Raw genomic sequence first — 13,343 nt, forward strand, 5'->3', positions numbered from 1 at the left:
CTCCTATTAGGCATACACAATATAAAAATGGAATAAAATAAAGACAAAATTTTATTCCTGCTTACAACAGCAGCCAGAATAATATATGCAAGACATTGGAAAAAGAAAGATCCCCCAGATGAAGAAGAATGGTTAACAAAAATATTAGATATAAGAAATATGGACAAACTGACGTATTTGTTATCAAAAAAGAAGGGCATTCCAATGGCGGAAATAGACTGGAAACATGTAACAACATACTTAATAAAAGAGAAGAATATGAAAATACTCATCTAAACTCACACGACCGAGGAAATAGAAATAGGGGAGAGCAAGATACAAAAGGAAAAGAAAGAAGAAAAAAGGAAGAAGAAGGAAAAGGATAAGAAACCTCCAAAAGATACCAGGAAGTCAACGCAACGCTCACAAAACCACACCTCCCTACCCCCCACTACTCATTTCAAAATTTCTTTTCTCACACTTTCCGCACTACAGGAAACCAGCGTCCCTTAACACAACGGGACCCAAGAAAACAGGGAAACGAATTGGTTCAAAGATAAACGGGATACTCCCTATCATATCTTTCTCTCTACCCCCTCTTTCCCCCTCGTTTTTTCCCCCCATGCAGCGAGAAACTTTTAAAAGTTTAAAAGTTTTCTGCACTATCTATCTGTATACCTATATTTTAAGAAAAGCAATAAAGATTATTTTTTTTAAAAAGAACTGTATAAGCTGTCATGCATTTCTCTATGTGTTTATGCTTGTATCTTTTGAAGCAAATTGCTTGTACTTGCATCCTTTTTGGACTAATTGTAGTAAACGTCAGACTGCTTTGCCTTCAACCTGGGTAACTTGTTTCTTTATCCTGTTTGATCTGGTTTAGCTTGTGAAGACTCGTTAAATGAACTTGAACTAATCTAAAATCAACTCATAAAATCAATAAGAGAAAACAAACTGACTTCAATTTTATCATATTTATTTTACATGTTAGTTTTATGCTAATACCAGTTCAATAGCTTTTGGAAGTATATATGTATATTGAAAGATAAATAAACCCACCTTTTCTCTGGTAAAATTTATGAGAAGCAAACAGGATCATTACCTCAGAGAAAAGCAAACGGATATGTATCTTTGACTTGAAAGATAAATATAGGTCACAGAAGATTCCTCATGCTGATCACATAGGCCTTTCAACCAGAAAAAGAGTTGTTTTAACCTATCATGTAAGATTTGATTTAGAAAGATGTGCTGCAAAAAAATTAGGATGCATTTGGCATGTTTCCTACCACAATTTAGCCCAATAAATTAAGGAAACTCAAAAAATTATTATTTTGCAACATTTAGATTAACTTCACAAGACTTTGATATTCAAGCAGATAAAAGGATTTCTTTAAAATGCAGGGCCTTTATATATAGTTATGTTTGTCTTTTTTGTATATAAATGACATTTTGCTACAGCAGAGTCTCACTTATCTGACACTCTGTCTTATCCAACACTCTTATCTGATGCCCCCTTTTTCCTCCGGCATTTCCCCTTCAATTAAAGGAGGCCTCCCCGACTCTCTCTTCATTCCCAATGTGAAAAAGACAAGGAGTAGGAGTAGGAGTAGGAGGAGGAGGAGGAAGAGGAGAAGGAGAAGGAGAAGGAGAAGGAGAAGGAGGGAGAAAAGTGGGGGAAAGGGGGAAAAGGCAGGACCAGAAGCGGAAGCATCCTTCCTTGTTCCCTCTGTGATTTCCATGCTCCTCTTCCACATCCAGGCACTTCCTGCTGGGCTGCTCTAGCCCTGAGGTGTTGCCTTGCCTTAACCCTTTGAGTCCCTCTTCTTAGTATTCTAGGTGTCTAGCACCACGTCAGATGGGTAACAGCAGGAGACTCCATATTATCCGACATTTTCATTTATCTGATGTTCTGCCGGCCCGTTTATGTCAGATAACCAAGACTGTACTGTTTTTTTTAAAGGCAGGAAGAACAGATGGAAAAGTATTTTTTGTATTATGTCAAAGTCAGAGTTCAATTAAAAATTAATAAACAAGTGATACAAATGGTGCCCTTCTCCACATGTAATATTGAATGTCCTGAATGTGTGCTGAGGTGTAATAAATTCATCTAGTCATCCAGTAGATCATCATTGCGTAAACATCAAATCTCCTTAAAAGGCAGAAGTGTAACACTGTAGAACGCTCCGGTGAGAATTATCCTCCTTTGTTTGGACACAGAAAACAGGGTCCTTCATCAGGCTCATTGGGACTTAATAACTGTTGGTAGGTCTTTTCAACAGGCATTCTCTTAAGACACATACATATTCTGGGAATATGTGCTTGCATGCTATCTTTGAACTTTGGAGGTAATGCATAAAGGCAAATTGTTCTCAGTAACTCACATTCATACAGAACTATTTCAAAAAGGGAGTGTTATGGACTGTACAGTAATCAATATATATACAACGATAGCAACAGTGAATAGCAAATATTATGTTAGAACTTCATACAGTAAATAATGGCTGGTACCCTTTTGTTAGTCTCAGCTATAATACATATGTTTCTCTCGTTGATTGAATGAGTTTACTCAAATTAGGATTTCACAATGGGATTTTGATTCAATTAGTGATTCAATATAAAAGCAGAGGCTTCTCCTAACCAGTTCCTATTTGGAACAGGAAAGCAAAGCAACACTATGAATAATGAGTTCTCAAGTTGCAAAGCCTCTTAACTCCCAAATTGTCAAGGACAGTTCCGAATAAACTCATCCCATGTCTTGAGCTGCTTTAAAAATATCCCAATTTCTCTCCAAATCTCACTTTCCTTCTTTGTTCAAGGATTACTTCTATTACTACAAACATTTAAAAGTGCAAAGGTATTTTGCACTTATGAATACAGTGTGAGGAGAGGAGAGAAAGGGGGCAAATATTGCTTTTCCCAGAGGGGTCTGGCAAAAGCAAGCAGCTGCTTTTCTCTCAGTTAATGTGTTAATAATTTAGACATCTTGACTACACTCATGTTGCTTAGTCAAGTGTGTCCCATAAAATATCCAAGGATATGACATTGAGGGTCTTTTACAAGAATTTTGGGCAAAAACATCTTCCTAGCCTTAACCCTCCCTGTCCCAGCACTGCATCATTTCTCCCAACTATTGCTGCAATTCAGTGCAGTTGTCCTTTTAAAAATAATTCAGTTCAGACTACTGTCATCTATCCATAAATTCTTTTCAAACTATGATTTAATCAGCACCTTCACATAGTTATTGGTGATAATAGTTAGTGGTGAAAGTTACTAGAGTGATATTCATTCTAATGGTGCTCACTGAGGAAGAGCTTTTTCTTATCAGAGGTTAATAGGAATGGAAATAATGTTTACAAAATGCTTTGCTCCTAAATAATAATAAAAAACCAGTTTTCCAACAATTGAAAAGCTCTGTGACGAATGCTAACAGAGTTCTGATACATTTGTGCAGTTTTTCCCAGTATTTCAATGTCCTGAAGTGTTGCAGATGAATTGTTCTGCTGAAAAATATACATAATGTGCATGTGGGTGGGTGTGCCGATAAGGTTTTCTGTGCAAACATCCTGTTAGTTAGCTATGATGTCTTAAATCAAATTTAAATCACTATAACTACTTCGTATTATTGTGTGCTGGTGAGAGAAGGGGCTGGTCATATCATCCTGCAGTCCTCCTCTCAGAAGTAGCATAGACCTCCATTAGAATCATAGAAACAAAGAATTGGAAGAGACCTCATGGGCCATCCAGTCCAACCCCCTGCCAAGAAGCAGGAATATTGCATTCAATATTCCATTCAATCCATTGCTTTGCATTGCTGGCTTTAAAGGTGGTTTTTAGATAAGGTTAGCATACATCATCCTATTTCCATTTACAACTTCTTTTTTACAGCTAAAATGTCTGTTAGGATAGTTTTTTAAAAAATATCTGGAGATTTTTTAATGTCTACTAGAGCTTCACCTTCTGCATGCCAACATGGCCTCTTCATCACCCTGGCTGTGGAGGAAAATAAGAACCACACAGCTCTCTCATACATAGGCCAGAAGCTGATAAACCTTCCCTCCATCCCAGCTGCCACTGCCCTAGCCTCAGAAGGAAGGAAGAAGAGGCAAGCAAAGCTCTCTCATGCCTAGGCTAGAAGCTGATTTTAAAAACCCATTCCAGCTGCCACTGCTCTAATCTCAGAAGAAGGGAAGAGGTAGGAAAGCTCTCCTATGCTCAGGCCAGAAACTGTTTTTTTTTTTTTAAAAAAAAAAAACCAACAACACCATCCCAGCTGCCACTGCTCTGGCCTCAGAAGGAGGAAAGCAGTGGGCAAAGCTCTCTCATCTGTGGGCCAGAAGATGATTTTTAAAAAAACTCTCAATCCCAGCTGCCACTGCCCTAGCTTCAGAAGGAGGTAAGAGGCTGGCAAAACTCTCTCATGCATAGGCCAGAAACTGACAAAAGCCCTCCCCACAAGCCAGTTGTCACTGCCCTAGCCTCAGAAGGAGGGAAGAAGCTGGCAAAGCTCTCTCATGCGTGGGCCAGAAACTGATAAAAGAAACTGTCACTGCCTTCGCCTTCAGAGGGAGAGAGAAAGAGGTCTAAATCCACTCCCAAACTGCCATCTCCTCTTTCTTTTGTGTCTTAATTTGATTGTAAGCCTAAAAACAAGGAACTGGTTTGTTGTTCTTTTACGTAAGGTGCCATGTACATTTTATATAATACATAAATAAATGATCTTGCAGTATCCATTGGAAACTTTGGCAGGAGAAGGAACAGAGTGGATTGCTCAGTGGATTGCTCAGAAAAAAAACTCAAAACCGGAAGTGAGGGCTGTGGAGAAGAGGGACCGACCCAGCAGAGAAGGCAAGCTAGCCAAACAAGGTGGCCGAGGGAACCCCTAGCCATTTACAGGGTGGCTGCATAGAGGTTTTGGAACTGTGCCTAATCTTCAAGCATTTTCATCCAGCTTTGAAATAGCCTGTATATTATTTGTAATATTCAAGTCAAATAAATTATTCAGAAAAGCTTCTTATGAGATCCATTTCCCATAGGAAACCACTCAGTCCTACTCAATGGCTGGTGAGAACCTCCAAAGATGACAAGCATTTTAAAAAATGGACCCAAACCAGCTATGCAAACAGCCAGTTTCTTACTTTGCATTCTTAAGGTAATAAAGTCATCACAATCCATACACAAATTCCATGCCAGCAGAGCCATTTTCAGTTCAACTCTCTTCCAAAACAGGAACTCATCACATTCTTGGCAAAAAAAAGGGCAAATGTAATCTCATCACATTCGGATGCCCCACTTTGGCCGCAATAGTGAAAACCACTGGAGACTCATACTGGACCATTCTTGAAGAAAAGTTTTGGTATCTGCCTTGTAATTCTGCCACTTCAGCTCCTTTCATATTACAAGAGATGCATAGCTGTATTCTCTCAAGGAGGCATGGGCAAATTTGGGTCCTCCAGGTGTTTTGGACTTCAAGTCCCACAATTCCTAACAGCCTCAGGCCCCTTCCTTTTCCCCCTCAGCCTCACTCACATAGCCTCATCCTTATGATACCTCCCCACCTATGTGGCTGAGGGGGAAAAGGAAAGGGAGTTGAAGTTCAAAACACCTGGAGGGCTGAAGTTTGCCCATACCAGCTCTAAAGTATATGCCTTGTGAAGTTGCCATTGCCTTGTAAATGTTCTCTGGAAACGTTGAACACAAATGTCTGTGTTATACAAGGATTTCTCTCAGAAGTTCAAAACCAAAACAATGCATCCCATTATAATTCATATACAATGCCCTTTTCTTTGTGTCTAGACAATAGAAAGTACATCTTATAAAAACTTGCTTGCCTAATAGGTTTATTTTTAGAGCTCTAATAATTATGTGCAGTGACGTCAGCCACCCTTTCCTGTACAGATTTCAGATGAAGACTAGGGCTTCCAAATAGAAAACTAGATATGGTTTGTGTATGTTTAATGGTTATGTAGATGAGCATTTAAGTGGGTCTTCCTACACTCAGAAAGTGGACAAATACAGACCCAGTTTGTCAATTGCCCTTGTGAAAAGTCCCGTGAAATATTAAGAGGCAAACACTGCATCCACTTATAGGCTGATTATGGGGAAGCTATAACTTTCTCGCAAAAACAGCTGCTCATTTCTGAACATAATTCAAAGGGATCGTCATGCCCTATAAAACCCTACACTTATGAGTTTCAGGCTACCTGAATGACTATCTGCCCATATTATTATTATTATTATTATTATTATTATTATTATTATTATTAAACTTTATTTGTACCCCGCTAGCATCTCCCGAAGGATTCGATGCGGCTTACACAGGCCGAGGCCTCAACATACAACATAGCAATACAAACTAGGCAAATCAAGCAATCAAAACAGGATAAAGCAAATAAACAACAGGCAAAAGCAATACACTAAAACACAATAAAAACTGAGCCAGGCCAAAGTAATGGGTACAAGAATTAAAAGTGCTGATGTGACAGGAGGTGTATATGAGGCTTCTAGTGCGATGTGCAGCAGTCATTGGTTCTGATAAGGTGCTTATGGGACTTGGTAGTCCAGATTTCCTAATTTGGGAAGGCGCATTGGAAAAGCCAAGTCTTCAAGTTCTTTCTGAAGACTGCCAGTGTGGGGGCCTGTCTAAGGTCTTTGGGGAGGATGTTCCAGAGTCTGGGGGCCACCACGGAAAAGGCCCTGTCCCGCGTCCCCATCAAGCGCGCTTGCGACACAGGTGGGATCACGAGCAGGGCCTCTCCAGATGACCGAAGTGAGCGTGTGAGTTCGTAGATGGAAATGCGGTCACGCAGGTAGGCTGGTCACAAACCGTTCAGGGCTTTGTAGGTAAGCACCTGCACCTTAAATTGAGCTCGGAATATAAACGGCAGCCAGTGGAGCTCCTTGAACAGGAGGGTTGAACTCTCTCTGTAAGGGACCCCAGTTAACATCCTGGCTGCTGATCGTTGGACCAGTTGGAACTTCCGAGCCATCTTCAAGGGCAGCCCCACATAGAGCGCATTGCAGTAGTCCAGTCTGGAGGTGACCAAGGCATGGACCACTCCGGCCAGATCCGCCTTCGCGAGGTACGGTCGCAGTTGGCGCACGAGTCTCAATTGTGCAAAAGCCCTCCCAGACACCGCCGACGCCTGAGCCTCAAGCGTGAGCGATGAATCCAGGAGGACTCCCAAACTGCGGACTTGTGGCTTCAGGGGGAGTGTAACCCCGTCCAGCACAGGTTGCCACCCTATACCCCGGTCAGGTTTTAGATCGACCAGAAGGACCTCTGTCTTGTCGGGATTAACTTGCCAGTGTCCTAAGACCTAATGGGTAATTGCTTGCAGAGAGGCTTCTTATAGAATGAGTTTGGGGAAGGGGTGTATACTTTATTTTTAACTTTTGTGTGCTTTTAACTATTTTTATCCTGTTATTTTAATGTGATGATTTTAGCTGTTTTTAAGAATTGTTTTGTTTTTGGCTTATTCTTTTGTGAGCCTCCTTATTTATTTATTTACTCTATTTCTATCCCACTCTTCTCACCCCGAAGGTGACACAGAGCGACATACATAATTTGGCACAATTCGATGTCGCAGTTCAACAATAAATAAACAGTACATTTTAAAAACACTAAGCAGATAAAACATATAAATATCATAAAGCTTTAAAACATGGTACCTAGTCTTGCAGCCATCATTTGTGTTGCTACATTGCGACAAATCTGTATTGCACTACCCAAACGCCTTATTGCATAACCAAGTTTTCATCTTGGAGGAGGAAGGAGGCCATTCTGATCTCATTGGGGAGGGAATTCCATAGCCAAGGGGCCACCACTGAGAAGACCCTGTCCCTCATCCCCACCAGTCGCGCTTACAATGGGTCCTAATACAGGAGAAAGGAGGCATATAAATGGAATTAAATAAATAACTAATAAAATCTCTTCAAAACATTACTAACAAGTATACATTCATATTGGGGAAATGAATAGGAAACTGAAGAATCATGACCAGAGAAAGACGACTAAAATGATCAAGGGTCTGGAGAACAAGCCCTATGAGGAGTGGCTTAAAGAGCTGGCATGTTTAGCCTGAAGAAGAGAAGGCTGAGAGGAGATACGATAGCCATGTGTAAATATGTGAGAGGAAGTCACAGGGAGGAGGGAGCAAGCTTGTTCTCTGCTTCCCTAGAGACTAGGACACGGAACAATGGCTTCAAACTACAAGAAAGGAGATTCCACCTGAACATGAGGAAGAAGTTCCTGACTGGGAGAGCTGTTCAGGAGTGGAACTCTCTGCCCCGGAGTGTGGTGGAGGCTCCTTTTTTGGAAGCTTTTAAACAGAGGCTGGATGGCCGTCTGTCAGGGGTGATTTGAATACAATATTCTTGCTTCTTGACAGGGGGTTGGACTGGATGGCCCATGAGGTCTCTTCCAACTCTATGATTCTATGATTCTATAAAGGACAGGCAATATATTTTGACAATCCAATCATGGTCATCCCATTCCTAACCATTACCTGTGGCAGTCCAATCTCTTTTTAAAAAATTTTTTTATTGAGTTTTATAATTACAGCGAAAGTGGGAGAATAATCCAAGAAGATAGAAAAGCAGGAAAATTAAGACGATAGTACACATAACCCCGTGTGAAAAAAAAGGAAAAAAAGATTCAAAGATCCAAAAATCAAATAACAACAAAAAATCACACGCACAGAAAAATAAAAAAATAAAAATAAAAATTGGACTTCCTTCTGATACTGCCCGTTCAGTCATCTCTTAAGTCCATGTCTTGAATTTAATCCAGTTTACATCTCGATTGTGTCCTCAGTACTATTATAAGTCCTTATAATTAGTTTCCATATAATCGTCAATTGTTGACCAATTCGTCTGTTTAATTGGATATCCTGTATTCTTTTTCAATAAAAACATTAACTTGTCCATATCCTTAATTTCATTCACCTTATTTATCCAAAGGAGTTTATCTGGTATTTCTTTCAGTTTCCAAAGTTTCGCAAAGACAATTCTAGCGGCAGTTGTCATATACGCAAACAGAATGTCCTCATTCAAATCTAATTTTATATCAACGTCTGTAATTCCCAATAAGTAATATTCTGCTTTTCTTGGAAATTTTTGTTAAGTATTTTCTGCAATTCCTCATGGATAACTTTCCAATACTTTTGAGATTCTCTGCAGCTCCACCATAAGTGGAAAAAGCTGCCTTCATGCACATTACATTTCCAACACGATTTTGATACCTCCTTATACATATGATTTAATTTAACTGGGGTCATATACCACCTATGAAACATTTTCATCCAATTCTCCTTTAAGTCCGTTGCATAGGTGTATTTAATTTTTTTCTTCCACATTATCTCCCAGTCACACATTGCTATAGGTCTTTTAAAGTTTTCTGCCCATTTCACCATGCAGCCTTTTATTAATTCGGTCTCCGTTGACCATTCTAATAATGTATCATATAATTTTGTAATGCACTTTGTTTCTGTTTTTAGGAATTTATCCCAGAATACTTCCTTAATTTGAAAGCCCAGCTTTTTATCTTGGTTATATTGTTCCTTTATTTGTAGATAGCTCAACCACGTAATCTTTGGAAGACTTTGATTTATTTCTACTTGGGATTTCAATTCCATTGAGTCTTTTATTAAGAGTTCTTTATAGGTTGGCCAATTTGTCCAGCCCAATAACCTTCTCTGTTTGGCTTCCATAGGCGAAATCCAAAGAGGTGTTTTTGAGTAAAAGTATTTTTTATATCTATCCCAAGTTCTAATTAATGAAGAGCGGACAAAGTGATTGCCGAAGTTTCTTTCCTTCTGTTCTCTTCCATACCAGACATATGCATGCCAGCCAACTCGAAGATCGTGACCTTCTAATGTAAGGAGGTTTTCTCTCTTTAATGTTATCCATTCCCTTAGCCAAATCAGAGCACATGCTTCATGGTACAATTTAAGATTGGGAAATCCAAATCCTCCTCTATTTTTTTTATCTGTCAGAACTTGATATTTTATTCTGGCTTTTTTCCCCATCCAAACAAATTTCATGAGGTCTTTTGTCCAGTCTTTGAATGTATTAATGTTTCTTATTATAGGTATGTTTTGAAACAGGTAAAGTAGTTTTGGAAGCACCGACATCTTAATCATTGCAATTCTTCCCATAAGAGATAAATTTAGAAATCTCCACTTCTCCAAATCTCTTCGTATTTCCTTCCATAGTCTTTCATAATTATTAGAGAGAAGGTGAGCATTTTTTGAAGTAATCCAGATGCCCAAGTATTTCATCTTATTTACGATTGAGAGGCCCGTAATTTCTTTTAATTCTTCTTGTTTCTCTTTTGTCATGTTCTTCGTTAAAATAGTAGTTTTTTGTTTATTTAATTTAAAGCCTGCCAGTTTGCCAAATTCATCTATAATGCTTAGCCAGTTTTTAATATTCTCTCGTGGATTCTCTATTATTCCAATTATGTCATCTGCATACGCTCTGGCCTTGTATTCCTGTCTTCCAATTTTAACCCCTTTGATCTTTTCATCTTCCTTTAGTCTTTTCATCAACATTTCTAATGACATTATAAAGATCAGGGGAGAGATTGGGCATCCTTGTCTAGAACCTTTCCCTATCGCAAATTCTTCAGATATTTGTCCATTTATTTGGACTTTAGCCTTTTGATTCTTATAGATTTCTTCGATTGCATTAACGAACTGATAGCCCAAGTCCATTTCTTTCATTAAAATCTTAAAGAAATCCCAGTTCAAATTATCAAAGGCTTTTTCAGCATCGATAGCAAGAAAGGCTACTTCTTTTTGTGGGTTAGCTTCAAAATATTCAATCATGTCGATAACTATTCTCAGGTTATCTTTCATATTCCTTTTAGGTAAGAAACCAACTTGTTCCTCCCCTATCCAACTACTTAAAAAATTCTTTAATCTTTGTGCCAGAATGTTTGTAAAAAAGTTTATAGTCCACATTTAAGAGTGAAATGGGCCTATAATTTCGTACATCCGATGGTTCAGTCTGTTCTTTATGAATAACTATTATTTCTGCAGAGTTCCACGTTTCCGGGATTCCCAGATCTAGGAAAACCCCATTCATTACTTTTCTTAATATTGGCATAAGCTCCTTTTTAAAAGTCTTATATTACCCAGCGGTAAACCCATCTGGTCCTGGCGCTTTATTTGCATCCATTTTCATTATGGCCGCTTCAATCTCCTCTTCCGTAATTTCTCTATTTAAATCTTCTCTTTGGACATCTGTAATTTTAGGGATCTTAAATTTACTTAAATATTCCATTATATCCTGTTTTGAAATATTATCACTCACATAGAGTGTTTCATAGTACCTTTTGAATTCCTTTACAATCTCATTGTCAGTTGTTGCCTCCACATTCTCTTTTTTAATTTTAATTATTCGTTGGGCCTGCTTCTTTTTTCGTACTTGTTTTGCCAACCATTTGCCTGCTTTGTTTGCATTTTCAAAATGGTTTTGTTTTAAAAACTTTAATTGTTTAGCTTGCTCCTCTATTTCTATATTATGCCTTTTCTGGTGTAGCAATTCAATTTCTTTAAGTATAGCTTTATTCCCAGGTTTGATCTTCAATTCAGTTTCCTTTGCTTTTAATTTATTCAGTATTTCTTTTAGGTCTTTTTGTCTAAGTCTATAATTTCTAGAATTATGTTGAATAAAATGACCTCTTAAAACAGCTTTAGAGGCATCCCATAATACATTATGATGGGTATCTGAATCATTATTTATTTCCATATATGTATTAATAATCTCTTTATATTTCATCATATCTTGTTCCGTTTTCATTAAATTCTCATTTAGTCTCCATCTTCCTTTTAGTTTCCTTTGATTAAGAATAATTTCTAAGGGAGCATGATCTGAAATGTCTCTTGGTAAAATATTTACATCCCAAACTTTTGTGATGATATTCTTTGTGGCCAACACATACCTATTCTTGACCACATATGGTGTCGATGAGAGTAGAATGTATAGTCTTTTTTTGAGGGATTTCTCCATCTCCATACATCTTCTAACATCTGGTTATCTTTTAAGTCCATAAAATTTTTTGGTAAAGTGACCATTTTCCCCTTGGGACCTTTTCTTTGGAATTTTTGTTTTATCCAATTGACTGTTAAGTATTCCATTGAAGTCACCCAGAAGGATGAGATCATCAAATTCCACTTCGTCCAATTTCCCCTTCAGGGTTTCCACAAATTTGGTTTTAGGCCCGTTGGGAGCATAAATGTTACAAATCACTACACATTTCCTAACAATATGCTTTCACCAGATTCTCTACTTTTCCCAAGTTCTGTATAAGGCAGGCAAAACTTTCTAACTTGGAAGCGGAGTGGGCCAGAGCAAGATGGGTGGGACAGGAGGGGAGGGAGGGGGTTCTCCCCAAGTCCCCTCCCCGCCCTTTCCTCCCCTTCCTCTTCTCTTTCAGAGGCAGAAAACATTTGGATCCCAAAAGTGTTAGCCTTGGTCAGGATGAGATGGTGGATGGGAGAGAAAAAGTGTATCCATGAGACCCCATATTGCCTACTCCTGATATAGAATCCTAGAATCCTAGAGCTAGAAGAGACTCCACAAGGGCCATCCAGTCCAACCCCCTGCCATCCAAGAAGGCACAATCAAAGCACTCCTGATAGACAGCCTCTGCGGAAGAACCTCCAGAGAAGGAGACTCCACCACACTCCGAAGCAGCCTATGCCATTCTCCAACAGCTTTTACTCTCAGGAAGTTCTTCCTAATCTTTTCAGTCAAATCTCTTTCCCTGTCATTTGAAACCACTGCTCCCCTGTGCTCTGATCTCTAGAGCAATAGAAAGTCAGTTTTCCCTCTCCTCCTCAATGGGTCACACTTTTAAATCTTGAAATATGGTTCTTGTGTCCCCTCTCAATCTTCTCTTCTCCCAGATAAATATCCCCCAGTAGGAAATAAGGAAGGAAAAAGAGAAGGAAGGGAGAGAGGAAGAGAAGGAAGGAAGGAAGGAAGGAAGGAAGGAAGGAAGGAAGGAAGGAAGGAAAGGAGGGAGGGAGGGAGGAAGGGAGGAAGGGAAGGAGGAAAGAGAGAAGGAAGGAGGGAGGGAGGGGAAAGAGAGGGGGGACAGAAGGAGAATAGAGGGAAGGAAGGATGAAAGGGTGGAAGGGAAGGAAGGAGGGAGGAAAGGAGGGAGGACAGAGAAAAAGGAAGGATAGGATGGTGAGAGAGAGGAGGGCCAGAGAATAGAGCCCAAGAGGCTGCATCCAGCCCCGAGGCCTGGGTTTGCTCATACGTAATATAAGGTCATTCCTTTTGAAATCATCATTCTTTTATTGTCTGGGCCCTGCTAGAACACTGGTATAATAGACATGGTTATGAAGAACAAA

Source organism: Anolis sagrei, chromosome 1 (genome assembly GCF_037176765.1).
Source record: "Anolis sagrei isolate rAnoSag1 chromosome 1, rAnoSag1.mat, whole genome shotgun sequence".
Taxonomy (NCBI): domain Eukaryota; kingdom Metazoa; phylum Chordata; class Lepidosauria; order Squamata; family Dactyloidae; genus Anolis; species Anolis sagrei.